Here is a 12,510-nt window from a genome sequence, read left to right as displayed (position 1 = left end):
TATGTAATGTATGTAATTAAAATAATAATACATGCTTTAAAGAAGTAGTACTAGGATCTGAACCTAGCCATCCCCAAGCTGATGAGCAGAACAAAAATTTTTATAAGGAAAACTGTTTAAACATGCTTATACAATATCCTTGTCAGCAGTTATCAAAGAATTTCATGATGACCTTCTTTGTCATTGAATATATGCACTAAATGTTGTAAAATAATGCCTCTGAAGAATGAGGAACTTCCTCCATCCCTTGGCACTAGTCAGTAAAGGAAGTCAAATACCACACACTTCCCTCGCACAACTTCCAATTCATGGGCTTTAGGAAATTCAATATTTTGTTAAAATGGCAAGAATATCTAAATATTTCAAAGGGCTTCCTTTGAATAATCGGCGAGGCATCAAACCAAAGCAGTGCTGCACCAAAAGCTAGGAAGTCTATCCCTTCTTTCTCACCCTTAAGTCCATCTCAGAAAACTGCTCAGTCCACAAGTATTTGTGATCAGTAACTGTGTCCTAAATATTCAATAATATTTCTGAAACAGTATCAACCTGACAAGTTTCATGGTCGTGTAGTTTTAAGAAAGTCATACATTTTTCCTGGACCTCAGTTTCATTATTTGTGACAATGCAGAGAATGAGCTGATTATAATCTCTATGAAGTCATACGTACATACATACACACACATATTATATTCCTATATACACACACATAAACACACACACATTATCAACTTCTATATTCCTAGCACCAAGCCCCAGTGCCTAGCACATATTAGATGCTCAAGAAATATTCATTCAATGACCAAACCATTTAAGGAACGATCAGTGATTACCAAAAATGCAAATCCATGTTCTCATTTTCAACTGAGTGGAGGCGAAAATGAAAATAAACAAAAAGGATGGTGGAATGAGTTTTTCACGAAGTTAGCTTCATTTCATTTAGGAATTGTATTTTATTTTGAGAACTCTTTCCTACCAAAATGTTTGGTGTTAAAATGCCTGTACCATTTATGCTATGACGGCGATAGTATTTAGTCGTTACTTTTTACATAATTTCCTTTCTCAGCAAAACTGAAAGTTAGTACACTGTGTTGATCCCCAAGTCCTTCGATTTTTAAAAAAAATTTAATCATCTCTGAAAGCAAAAAGGTGGTGAACCAAGAGCCAGCTCCGAAATTCTATGAGACAAACTTTTCTTACCGGTGGTTTGAACTGAATAACTATACCCACGGTGTGATTCAGGACCATGGACAGATCTCTGAGTAGCAGGTTCATCTCCGTGGAAGAAGGGCTGGATTTACACGAGTAAATACAACAAGCTCTGCTTTGAGCGTGGCAGTCTTTGTGCAAGCATAACTCCAGGCCTAATACCTAAATTAATGAGTTTAAGTCTCCATGTAATGAAATATTCAGATTATGATTACACTTAGTTTCATTAATTGCATTCTCAGACTAATGTGATGGGATTTCCCTTTCAACTTGTAATTAACTTTATGGAGAATTCTTACTGGAATTTTTTAAGGCGGCTTTCTAAAACCTTCTTGGAAATTATTTTAATATGTGTATTATGGTATTAAACTATGTTGCTTGATTTTATATTGGCTGTTATTTTTTAAAAGAAGAAAAAACTCCATGATAATCTTGAAGAGTGACAAACTAACAGAATTGAAAGTGTTCTCCAGAAAGAAACTGTATTCAACCCACAATAACTGGTCCTGAGGTTTTGATTTTCCCAGGTCAGACATAGCATTTTTATTTTCCTACCAAAAGCAGTGTCACCCTAACCAAACAAATTCCTCTTCTCCCTTTATACAATGTGTGTAAAACTAATCCGACCTGCAAGAGAGAGCTATATTCTAAAACTGATAGTTCTCCCCTCAATCAAACATTAGAAAAAGTCAGGGCATAGATTTCTCTCTCTCTCTCTCTCTCTCTCTCTCTTCTCTCCCTCTCTCTCCTTTTGCTTGTGTTGTTGTTGTTTTATTATTTCTTTTTTCCTTTTTTTTTTGGTGGGGAGTTGGAGGAACATAAAAATTTCCTGCTTTCTTTCACCCAGATTCTTGGAAAGTTGTTGGAGAGTATTTATTTTCCAGAATAAAATGTCAATTTCTTAGGAAAATCTGTCCCAGTGGGAAAATCTTCCCTTTTCTTCGGCCTCAGGTGTTTTGAGGAAGCCTTCTGCATGCTCCCAAAGCATCCTGTACTTGTTCTTAACCTGCTGCTGTGCCATTACCTGTCTGTTCTTCCACGACCACACCCATCATAAGCCCAAGAGCATGTTTCCTATTTTTGTCTCATTCATCCTAATACCACCAAGTCCTAGCACATTGCCTGACACATAGCAGAGTTTTACAAAATATCAATTGAATGTTGATAGATTAAATGGAAATATTAATGACAAGAAAGCAAACAATTATCTAAAATCTGAGTCCTCTAGGACAGAAATAGTGACTTTATCTCAGTTGGTCTATTTTCAAAGATGAGTGTAATCTAATACAGTGATTCTTAGTAGAAATCAGTAAAGAGAAGAAGAGACATAAGCTGGTACATCACCCAGTGCAGGTCCTTGGGAAAGGCATGAGAAAGGTCATGAATAGAGCACAAAGTTTAAAGCCAGACAGACATGGTTTCATGAACTCCTCACCAAATATCTCTGTGGCCTTGGGAAAATTACTTAACCTCTCTGAGCCACAGTTTCCTCATCTATAACATGTGGGTGCAAATACTTATTTCGATTATTTCGTGGAGTTGTTGTGAGAAGTAAAATGCATGCACATTTTAGGTGCAAAACAAGTGTCACTCTGTGTCATTTCTTACTCTTTTTTTAATCCACACTGTGTCGATCTCATTGTAGGCATGTTGCATCACTTAATCCTAATATATAAATAGAAATGCTCTCCCAAAAAAAAACCATGTCCAAGGATAAGCTTTCCTTAGTATGGAAGGGACAGAACTTGGCATCTTTAAAACTAAACCAGACACTGTGATGAACACAGGCTTTCTTTACAAATAATCCTACAGCTGGTTGGAAGCACTTTGTAAAGGCAACACAAATCTAATTAGGCAATGCCATGTGGCCAGCATTAGCAGCAAATTTTGAAAAGAGCCCAGGAGATGACTTACAAAAAGGGGTGATTTTTTTTTTTCTTTTAAGGGCTCTGTTTCTGTTGCTTGCATGTGTACACACACACATACACACAATCTCGTTTTCTGTGTAAAAATACAAGACATGTTTGGGGCCATTCAGATTCCTAATGGCCTGTTCTGCCAGGGTAAATAAAATATTAAAATCAATATTCCTAGCAGAACAAAAGCTCATGTGTTTTAAAATGGGAATAAAAGAAAAACAGAAGACAGGAACAAATGGCTAAGAATGGGACAGCTGCTCCATTAAAGCTCTTTCCTTGGGAAGGAATTGACAGTTTCTTCGGATCTCATTTGCATCAAAAACATTAGTAGTAACAAATGCACACATCACACACACAAATTGTGTTATCAGCTGGCACATAGAGTGGAAACATTTTCACTCTGAAGACAACCGCACACCCAGTTCATGGTGATGTGTATCATTGTTCCCTGGTGAACGTACCACGTTAGCACCGACATTCACTCATTACACAAATAATAATAGTAACCACCAACACTTGAGTTACCAGGCATTATGCTAAGTTCTTTCTATGTGTTCATTCATCGAATCCTCACAACAATCTTAAAAGGGAAATGTTATTTTGCTCCCTTTATAGAATGGGAAACTGAGGTTCCGAGAATTAAATTAGTTTTTCCAAGATTACACAACTAATGGGTGACAGAGCAGATACCCAGTCCAGTTATGCCTGCCTTGCAAGCCCAAATCCCCCACTCCCTCACTGCCTTATCTCAAAGACATATTAAGCATGGTTAGTGAGCAACACTGGCATGTCAGGGACTCACCTATAACACTGAATAAATACTTCAAGAGAAATCCAGAGCTCTTGATCTAAAACTATACAAAGTCAATTCAGGCTACTGCATGGACCCTACAAATGTGTTTAGCTGATCCAGGGTGGATCCACTCCCTTAACTGTTATTAACCCTATGATTTACGAATTCATGGGCCAAAATCATTACAGTCACAGATCTTCAGATGGAAGAGCTAGCCTGCCCAACTATGGAAAAGAACATTTTGGTTTCAGAAACAAGAGGGTTGGTAGCTAAGGCTTTATAGAAGAGGGTTAAAGTCTCACATGAGTAGGAATTAACCAAGTTCTCTCAAAGCTCGAAATCTGCTAATGGGTTCCACCAGCCTTCTTCTGGAACTTGGGGTAGAGATTCAGTCATGCGTGCATGTACTTGTTCATTCAACAAACATCTGTTGAATACAGTGTAATTTCTAGGCACTGGAGATAAACAGGGGTGAGTAAAACAAATGCAACCCTGCCCCCATCCTACTTACCAAGCATGGCCTGCTTGGAGAACCTGCCCCACTAAAGTCCTGAGAGGGAGCCCTGAGATACTCTCCACCCCACCCAGCTGATTGAACCGGAGTCAGACAACTGATCCAGGGAAAACCAGGCCGTTGAAGAAACCCATCCCATCTTCTCTCTCCAGATCTTTTGAACTAAATGGACTACATGAAGGACAGGAAAGATAGTGATGCTACATCTTTACTCATTCCACCTACCAAAGTCCCTCTGGTGGTCCCGATTCCCGCCCTTCTGGAGCCTGGATATTCACCAGATGATAACCTATGTGCATCCAGGCTATAGAATCAGGCAGACCTAGGTTTGAATCCCAGCTCCTCTGTTTATTAACTAGGCTATCATAGACAAGTTCTTTAATTTTTAATTTCGGTATGGATATTTTCTAATATACGCAAAGAAAGAGAACAGAATAATGAACATCCATGTATTTGATCACCCAGCTGCAATATCTTCCCCATCTTGCTTCATCTACTGTCCCCCATAATTTTGTATTTTCCCGGAGATTTTTAAAGTAAAGCTCGGTCATCATGTTAGATGAGTTTCTTAACTTCCATGAATCTCTTTCATAAAGCAGGAATAATGATACTTCTTCCACAGGCTTTTTCATTCACTGGACAAAAATTGACGGAGCTGCTGCCACGAGCCAGGCCAGTTCCTGCCGTAGGGGGTGCAGCTGTGACAATACCAAGCATTTGTTTCCCTGGAGTTTACTTTGTAGTCGAAGAGGCATAAATAATGAGCAGGACAATTTCAGAGAGCACAAAAGTTACAAATAAAACAATGCGGACAGAGGAAACAGTGGGTAGACAAGAAGTCCTCTCCAATGAGGTGGCAATGGGGCTAAGCTGTAAATGGGAAGAAGTGTGGGAGCAGGGTGCTGTGGGCAAAAAGCATAGCCAGTGCAAAGACCCTGAGGCAGGAATGAGCCAGGCTGTTGGAGGGTATGGAATGGGCTATTACCTTCAAAGCTTTAGCACACAATGCCCTGGTACATGGCCAGCGCCCAATAAATGTTAGTTCCTCCTAAGGGAGAACCCAGCACAAGACCGTAAGTACTCTATAGTATATTTTAAAAACAGCTCTCTTTCCCAGAGTGCTGATAGATCTTTTGGTTCACTTAGCATATCCTTTAACAACTTCCATCTTGGAAGAAGACTTCTCCTTTCTGCAAACACCTGTACCACAAGAAGAGGTCACTAATACAGTGGTTAAAAACACTGACCTTGGGTCTACGGCCATGCTACCCTGAACAGGCCCGATCCCGTCTGATCTTGGAAGCTAAGCAGAATCAGACCTGGTTAGTACTTGGATGGGAGACCACCTAGGAAGACCAGGTGCTGTAGGCATAAAAAAATAAAAAATAAGAGATTGTAAACTGACAAGGTCCTTGCAATCTGTGAGGTCAACCAAGGGTTGCCTTACCTAAAAAAAAAAAAATGAAAACACCGACTTTGAGGTCTTACCTGCTCAGTTTAAATCCCAGCCCCATCATTTAGCTTGTATGAACTTTGGACAAGCCACTTAACCTCTCTGAGCCTCAGTTTCCCATCCTTACAATGATGAAAATAATATTACTAACCTAATAAGGTTTTGAAGATTCAATGTGTTGGGGGTTTAGAATACTGTTTATCTAAGTTGTTGTTAATATTACACAGTCTTATATGCTTTTTACTCTTATACACATATATCTATATTTACCCTTTTGCCTGCCCTAATTAGGAAATTCCTTCCAATTTTTTAAAAATATTTGGGAATATCCCTACCAGTCTTCCCAAAAGTCAAATACAGGATTTCCACGTGCCTTGGTAACTATGAGTAGAAAAACGAATGGAAATCCACCTGGCCCTAGACATGAGCTGTACAACACCTTGAGAAACTAGACCAGAGATCTGCTTTTCATCAGGTTCCTTGTTAATCCCCTTGGGAACGGTCCTGGGGGAGGAAGGGTGAGTGAGACTGGAATCGAGACCTGGTCTTTCTGATGGATTCTGTCTGTGTCCTGAAACATGAAGTCAGCATTTCTCCTCAGTTTGGGGTAAGATCTCACTTGCTCATATTGCGCCATAATATAAACAGTGTAAGAGCAACCCAGTTTCAAAGAGAGGTCGCATGTTTGTAGGGAAACTGAAGGTACTTTGTCTCATAAGTATACGTGACAGCACAGACAGGACAGCAACTGGTTCCACTCCAACACTGACCAGGTGAATAATTTTGTGTGCATGTTTTTATAGGCAGTGGGAGACACTTTTTATACAATAAAGGCTTTGTAATTGCTGCTGATTTACTTAGTATTGTTTCTAGTCTTTACCATGTCATTAAACAACACTGCGCAATCAAGACTCTACTACCATGTTTGCTGTTCTAAATATAACATAGCATTCTGGATGGCATCCTGGAACAGTAAAAAGACATGACTGAAGAAACTAGTAAAATTCAAACACTATCTCCAGTTTAGCTAAAAATAATGTACTGATGTTGTTTTCTTAGTTTTGACAAGTGTATAAGATGTTAACATTAGGGAGAAGTGAGTGAGGAGTATACAGAACTCTGTGAACTCTTTTTGTAAACTTTTCTGTAAATATAAAACTATTCCAACTTAAAATTTTATTTCAAAAAAAAAAAGTGTGCTGTTAACACACAGGACTTGAGAAACATTGATCCGGGTTGCATCCTCATATCTGCAACAGTCTCACGCTCACATCTCCCCCATCCTGGGGACTGAAGGAAGCTCATATTTACCCTGCACTCCCAAAAGGGGTGGGTTTTGTCACTGGCAGGCAGGGGTGGGGGAGATAGAGTAGGTTCATAGCACTTGAGGACAAAATGTGCCTTCAAAAGCAAACTGTAATTATACAGAAGCCGAGGAGCATTTGCAGAAAATCACTATCTCATCTGAATCTACATCCTGTTAATCAAAGAGAGCAAGGCCCTTTTGATTATCAGACTAAATATTTTTAGGCAATATCACTGAATGCCTGGAAAGAACATGAACAGCATCAGCTGAAGAAAAACCCATCTTCAAATAGAGGCAAGCCTTGCCTATCACAGGAAAAATCAACCATAGGAAATTTATAAAGAAACGTTGGCCAGAATGTCCTCATATTGAAACTTTCTCCTCTTTATGTGACTTTACCCCAACTCCTCCACTCCCCTCCTTCTAAATATCCAGATTTCAACCCTCACTTCTGATTTTCTTAGCATCTGGCCCAAGCATAAGGGAAAGATCAGAAAGCGATCTAGCATTAATATTAAGATGAGGAGAGACAATTAGATGGAGATGATTACATATTCCCTTAAAGGAAAATCGAGTGGGTCATTTAATAAAAGATGAAACTGACATTTAAGTTGGGACTATGTAGCTCCCAGTCAAATCTGGTAACTTGGATGTTTAGTGAAGAACACCCTAAAAATGGCATGATGTGCCCCTCCTTGCATATCACAAGCAGATGCATCTTTCTTTCCATTTTTCATAATAGTAAATCCTTTTGTCTCCTATAATGTTCAGAAAAGACTTTTACATTCAATAGCTGCATTCTACTTGTGGCACCAAGAGCTGGTCTAACTTTCCAGTTATCAGATTGGATTCTTTCTCTCCTTGTTCTCTATCAGTCTAAGTGAACTCTGGTCACTGTTGGCTTGTTGAATCTCTAGTAACTGATAAATTTCAGTCATCTAGTCCTGTCTTCTCAATGAGCTCTGAAAATCATTCATTCTTCTGAACATGCCAATTTCCCCCTGTGTCTGTAATACAGAAATAGCTCCTGTAAATCAATAAAAAGATAAAGTCGTTACAGGGAAACCTATCATTACTACCAACTACTGAATTAGTTATATAAATTAAACTTATTAATGCAAATCTGTGAAAAAGCTATATGCTTCTTATTTCCCAGATATTCCCCCAAAATAGGAAAGAAGGAGTAGATTGACCTAGCAGGATTATATGAAATTAACATCTGTGGTAATTCTTGAGAGAAGGCAATGTTTATGACATTACACCTGGCATTCTCTCATATGGTTCACCAGAAATGGCTCTGGTTTAATTCCATCCAGTAGAATATTACAAGACACATTTTTTCTTGGTATAAAAGATCACTGATTACTGAGACACAAATATAGACTCAAGGCAAGAGTCACATATAAACCAAGTTAGCTGTCACGAGAGACTTCTGAATTACTCAGTGCCTGGACACCCATCTCCAAGCAGTCATTTATTTTCAGTACAACTTTAAACAAAAGTCCCTTATTAAAGCAACATTCATTAATGTACTCTGCCCTTTGCCTGACAGAATGATAAAACTGGGTGACTTCAATGAGTTTGTTATTCCATCTGAGTGCTAATTCAAAAATCGTCCTCGAGATTGAAACCTCAAAAGAGAAACTTGTTAATAGTCACATTTTATAGCCAGAGACTCCATCATTTCACCTTTGCCCACTTCATGATCACATTCACTCACGTAGGATGTTCAGGACCACAATACATCTAAATTCAATTTATTTCCCAGTGCCACCTAAAAGAGAACATGCTCATTCCTTCAAAGCCAGAGCTGGACACTGCAATTGCCATCGCAGAGTTGGTACGATATACCATATCTTGCAGGGCCGTGAGATCTGGTCATAAAACTTACAATTACTGGTTTATTTTGCTCTAAAGTGTGGCTATTTCTCACACCATTTTATGACCTGGTTCATAAATAAATAACGTGACAACATTTAAACTAATGAAACCTAGACATTCCATTTGGTACCCATTTTCAAACCGTGGTGATATTGACTTTGGGAACATGCTGCAATATTTCCAAGGTCATGAAAAATGATCACCATGAAGAATCAAAGAATTCATGTCAATTATGTCAAATTCCACAGACTTATTCCTCTACTCATCGAGCAGAAAAATTTGCAACCGAAGAGTTCAAAATTATCATTCAGCAAATAAAACACCAATGCAGCTCCTAGTGGAGCTTCAGCAAAGGCAATCCAGACTATAAAATGTTCAATACGAGAACTGTTGATGTTTTCAAGAACCTCCAGCCACAACTAAATACATCCTTTAAATTGTCTGGCTTTTGTTATTTTAAACCAAATCCTCCGCATTACTCTAATGTGGGGGTTACTTGAAAACATAATTGCTAGGAATAACCAGGATAGTATACTATTGTCGAAAACTAAACAATCTTGTTTTTCCTCACTCCCATTAGCCAGTGCTTCAGATCTATAATGTATGTTGTATATATAGATCTTTGAAAGAAAATCAACCCAAGTATGCTCTACCAGCTAAATACCTATTGAAACAATAACAAATGCAGCTTTTTTTTCCTTGAAAGAACAAGAGAACAGAATTTGCTACTGTTGAATCACCTAGACACAGCCCAAAACAACATAACCACAGCTCATCCCATACACAAAGGCATTCCCATGCGCATGCACACGCACACACACGCGCATGCAGACACACGTGCCCATCAAAGTAGTTTGTGGATTATTTTCATGAAACTCTAGTTTTATGAAAAATAGACCTAATTCTTCTGAACTCGTGTCTGCTCATTAAAAACAGTATGAAACCTAAAAGTCACAGGTTTACCTCAGGAGGCAGACAAATAAGCAGATGGACCATTGGTTAACCGATTGATTACCCACTCAAGACGAACCCACAAAATGGCTTATTGGCTAACAGATTAACTATCTAAAATGAACCAATCAAGTAAGCTAAGAACCTAACCATGATGTACCAACCAAGTGGTCTATTAGTTAACCAGAAGAACTAACCCCGAGAAACCAACCAAATGAACTATGGGAAACAAACCAAGTGAACTCCAATGATGCCAAACACCTCTTCACTCAGAGGAGATGAAATAAAACTTCTAACCAGTCAACGAAGAGTAACTCTCAGTGAACCCAAGCACATACCATGACATCTGGAGCTATGACCACTGCCTGAGTCGCCCTGTGGGGCTGGAAATGGATCATGTGGCTCTACTTACGGAGATTATTTATGGGGGTTCTGGTGTCCATGTTCTCGTAATGCTGCACGTGCACCACAATGTTAAGGTCTCTCTCCATATGGTCAGGGTTGCAGTGGCCCTGTGGCCTCATGACATCTGCAAGGGCCCTGAAAGAACAAAGAATTGAAATCCATTCATTCAAAAACGCGATGACTGGCTGGCCCCTCTGTACACTGAGTGCTCTGCTTATGAACAAAAGACAAGGCCCCTGACTCCGTGAAGCCACCATTCTAGTTAGAGGCGGGATGGGGGGGAAAGACACAAGTAAGTAAATAAAATCACTGCACTTAGAGGTTACATAGGACTTCCTGCAGAACAGTCAGACTTCCTGCAGAACAGTCACATGCTTCCCACAATAGCTGTGTAACAGCGGTATTACCCACGTCGAGTTGTTGAAAAAACTGAATGATGAATACACAGAATGTGCACACCATAGATTTAGTCCCCCCGATATCTAACGCTAGATACCAACACTTCATGTCTAGCAATGGCCCACTATTAATAACAAATACTATTTATTGAGTATGTACCATAGCTAGGCCCTATGCTAATCACGTTATCTGTCTTAATTCAACTAGGCAGCGTATAAAAACCTTATAAGGATTATTACTTCTTCGCAGATAAGTAAACAAAGCCTCAGAGAGGTGAATTAACCTGCTCAAGGTCACACAGCCAGTAAACTATAGCACAGGGATTTGAACAAGAGTCTGTGTTCATAGCTCTGCACATGGAACGCATCGGGTTTCCTGTAGCTATAGAGCATTTGGTGTGACCCATCCACACCCCAGGTTGGTGGCCCTCTTAATCAGTAGCTGGGGATGGAAGAAAAGCATAGAATTGGGGTCCCAGCAGTGTTTCGGGTACTTTCCATTTATCATCATGTTCAATTCCCTTGACTCTCACGAAGGGTCAATATTCTTATCACTGTTATTTTACAAATAAGGAGACAAGCCAAAAGGTTTTAAAGTGACTGTATTAGTTTCCTAGGGCTGTTGTAACAAAAGTACCATAAACAGGGAGGCTTAAAACAATAGAAATTTATTGTCTCACAGTTCTGGAGGCCAGAAGTGCAAAATCAAGACGTTAGCAAGGCCACGCTCCCTCTGAAACCTGTCAGGGAATCCTCCCTCGCCTCTCCCTGGCTTCCAGTGGTTGCTGGCGACCTTCGGCATTCACCGCTTCGCAGCTGCACCGCTCTAATCTCTGTGCCTCCATCTGCGCAGAGTCTTCACCCGGTGTCATCGTCTTCACGCGGAAATCTTCTTACAAGGACTCCAGTCGTATCGAATTAGGGGCCCACCCTACTCCAGTATGACCTCATCTTAACTAAATGACCTCTGCAACTATCCTATTTCCAAATAAGATCACATTCGGAGGACCAGGGGGGTTAGAACTTCAACATGTCTTTGGGGGGACTTGATTTAACCCATAACAGTTAAATGTAGGCCTAGGAAAGAAGCTCAGTGTTAGCACATAGAACGGAGCAGAGATAACTGTAAAATATTTCTGCACCAAAGGTGGGACCTCACCAACATATTTTTTCTCTTTATCTACCCTCCATCTTGTATTTATTTAGATATATGAATGTCCTCGAAAGATATATAATATTGTCGGTACTATTATATATGCATGCGTCTTCTACTCACTTGCAACTGCTGCAGTGTTTCGACATACGCGACCCCCATAGTTCATTTACCTGCAGAGATGACAGTCTCGACACACAGGAACTAGCATGGCGGCAGAACTGACTGATGAAGAAGAATGCCAGCTGTAAACACCCAGTTGTTTCATTGCGAACCAGCAGAATATCAGCCCCACTTATTTGTTTCCCTAATTCTGGACACCTAGTTGGTCACCAACTGCCTGCTTCTGTAAACAACACTGCGATACACATCCTCATACGTGCCCTTTTTGGACCAGGTCGAGCTTCTCCAGGCTGCACACCCACAGCTGCTGCTGTGTTTGGGGATCTATCCGGACGCTATTAACTAACCAGAACCGTCTGAGTCCAAATCAAGGAGGAAGGAAGATGACCTGTTTGACTGAGGGTCACG

At 39.9% G+C, this 12,510-nt stretch overlaps 1 pseudogene; it reads left to right on the top strand.

Moving 5' to 3' along the window:
* The first annotated feature begins 5,684 nt into the window (after positions 1-5,684).
* LOC111738595 lies at positions 5,685-5,803 on the top strand (annotated as a pseudogene).
* The last annotated feature ends 6,707 nt before the right edge of the window (positions 5,804-12,510 follow it).

Source organism: Pteropus vampyrus, unplaced genomic scaffold, assembly GCF_000151845.1.
Source record: "Pteropus vampyrus isolate Shadow unplaced genomic scaffold, Pvam_2.0 Scaffold40, whole genome shotgun sequence".
In the NCBI taxonomy this organism is placed as follows: domain Eukaryota; kingdom Metazoa; phylum Chordata; class Mammalia; order Chiroptera; family Pteropodidae; genus Pteropus; species Pteropus vampyrus.
This window is presented reverse-complemented; position numbering and strand designations above follow the sequence as displayed.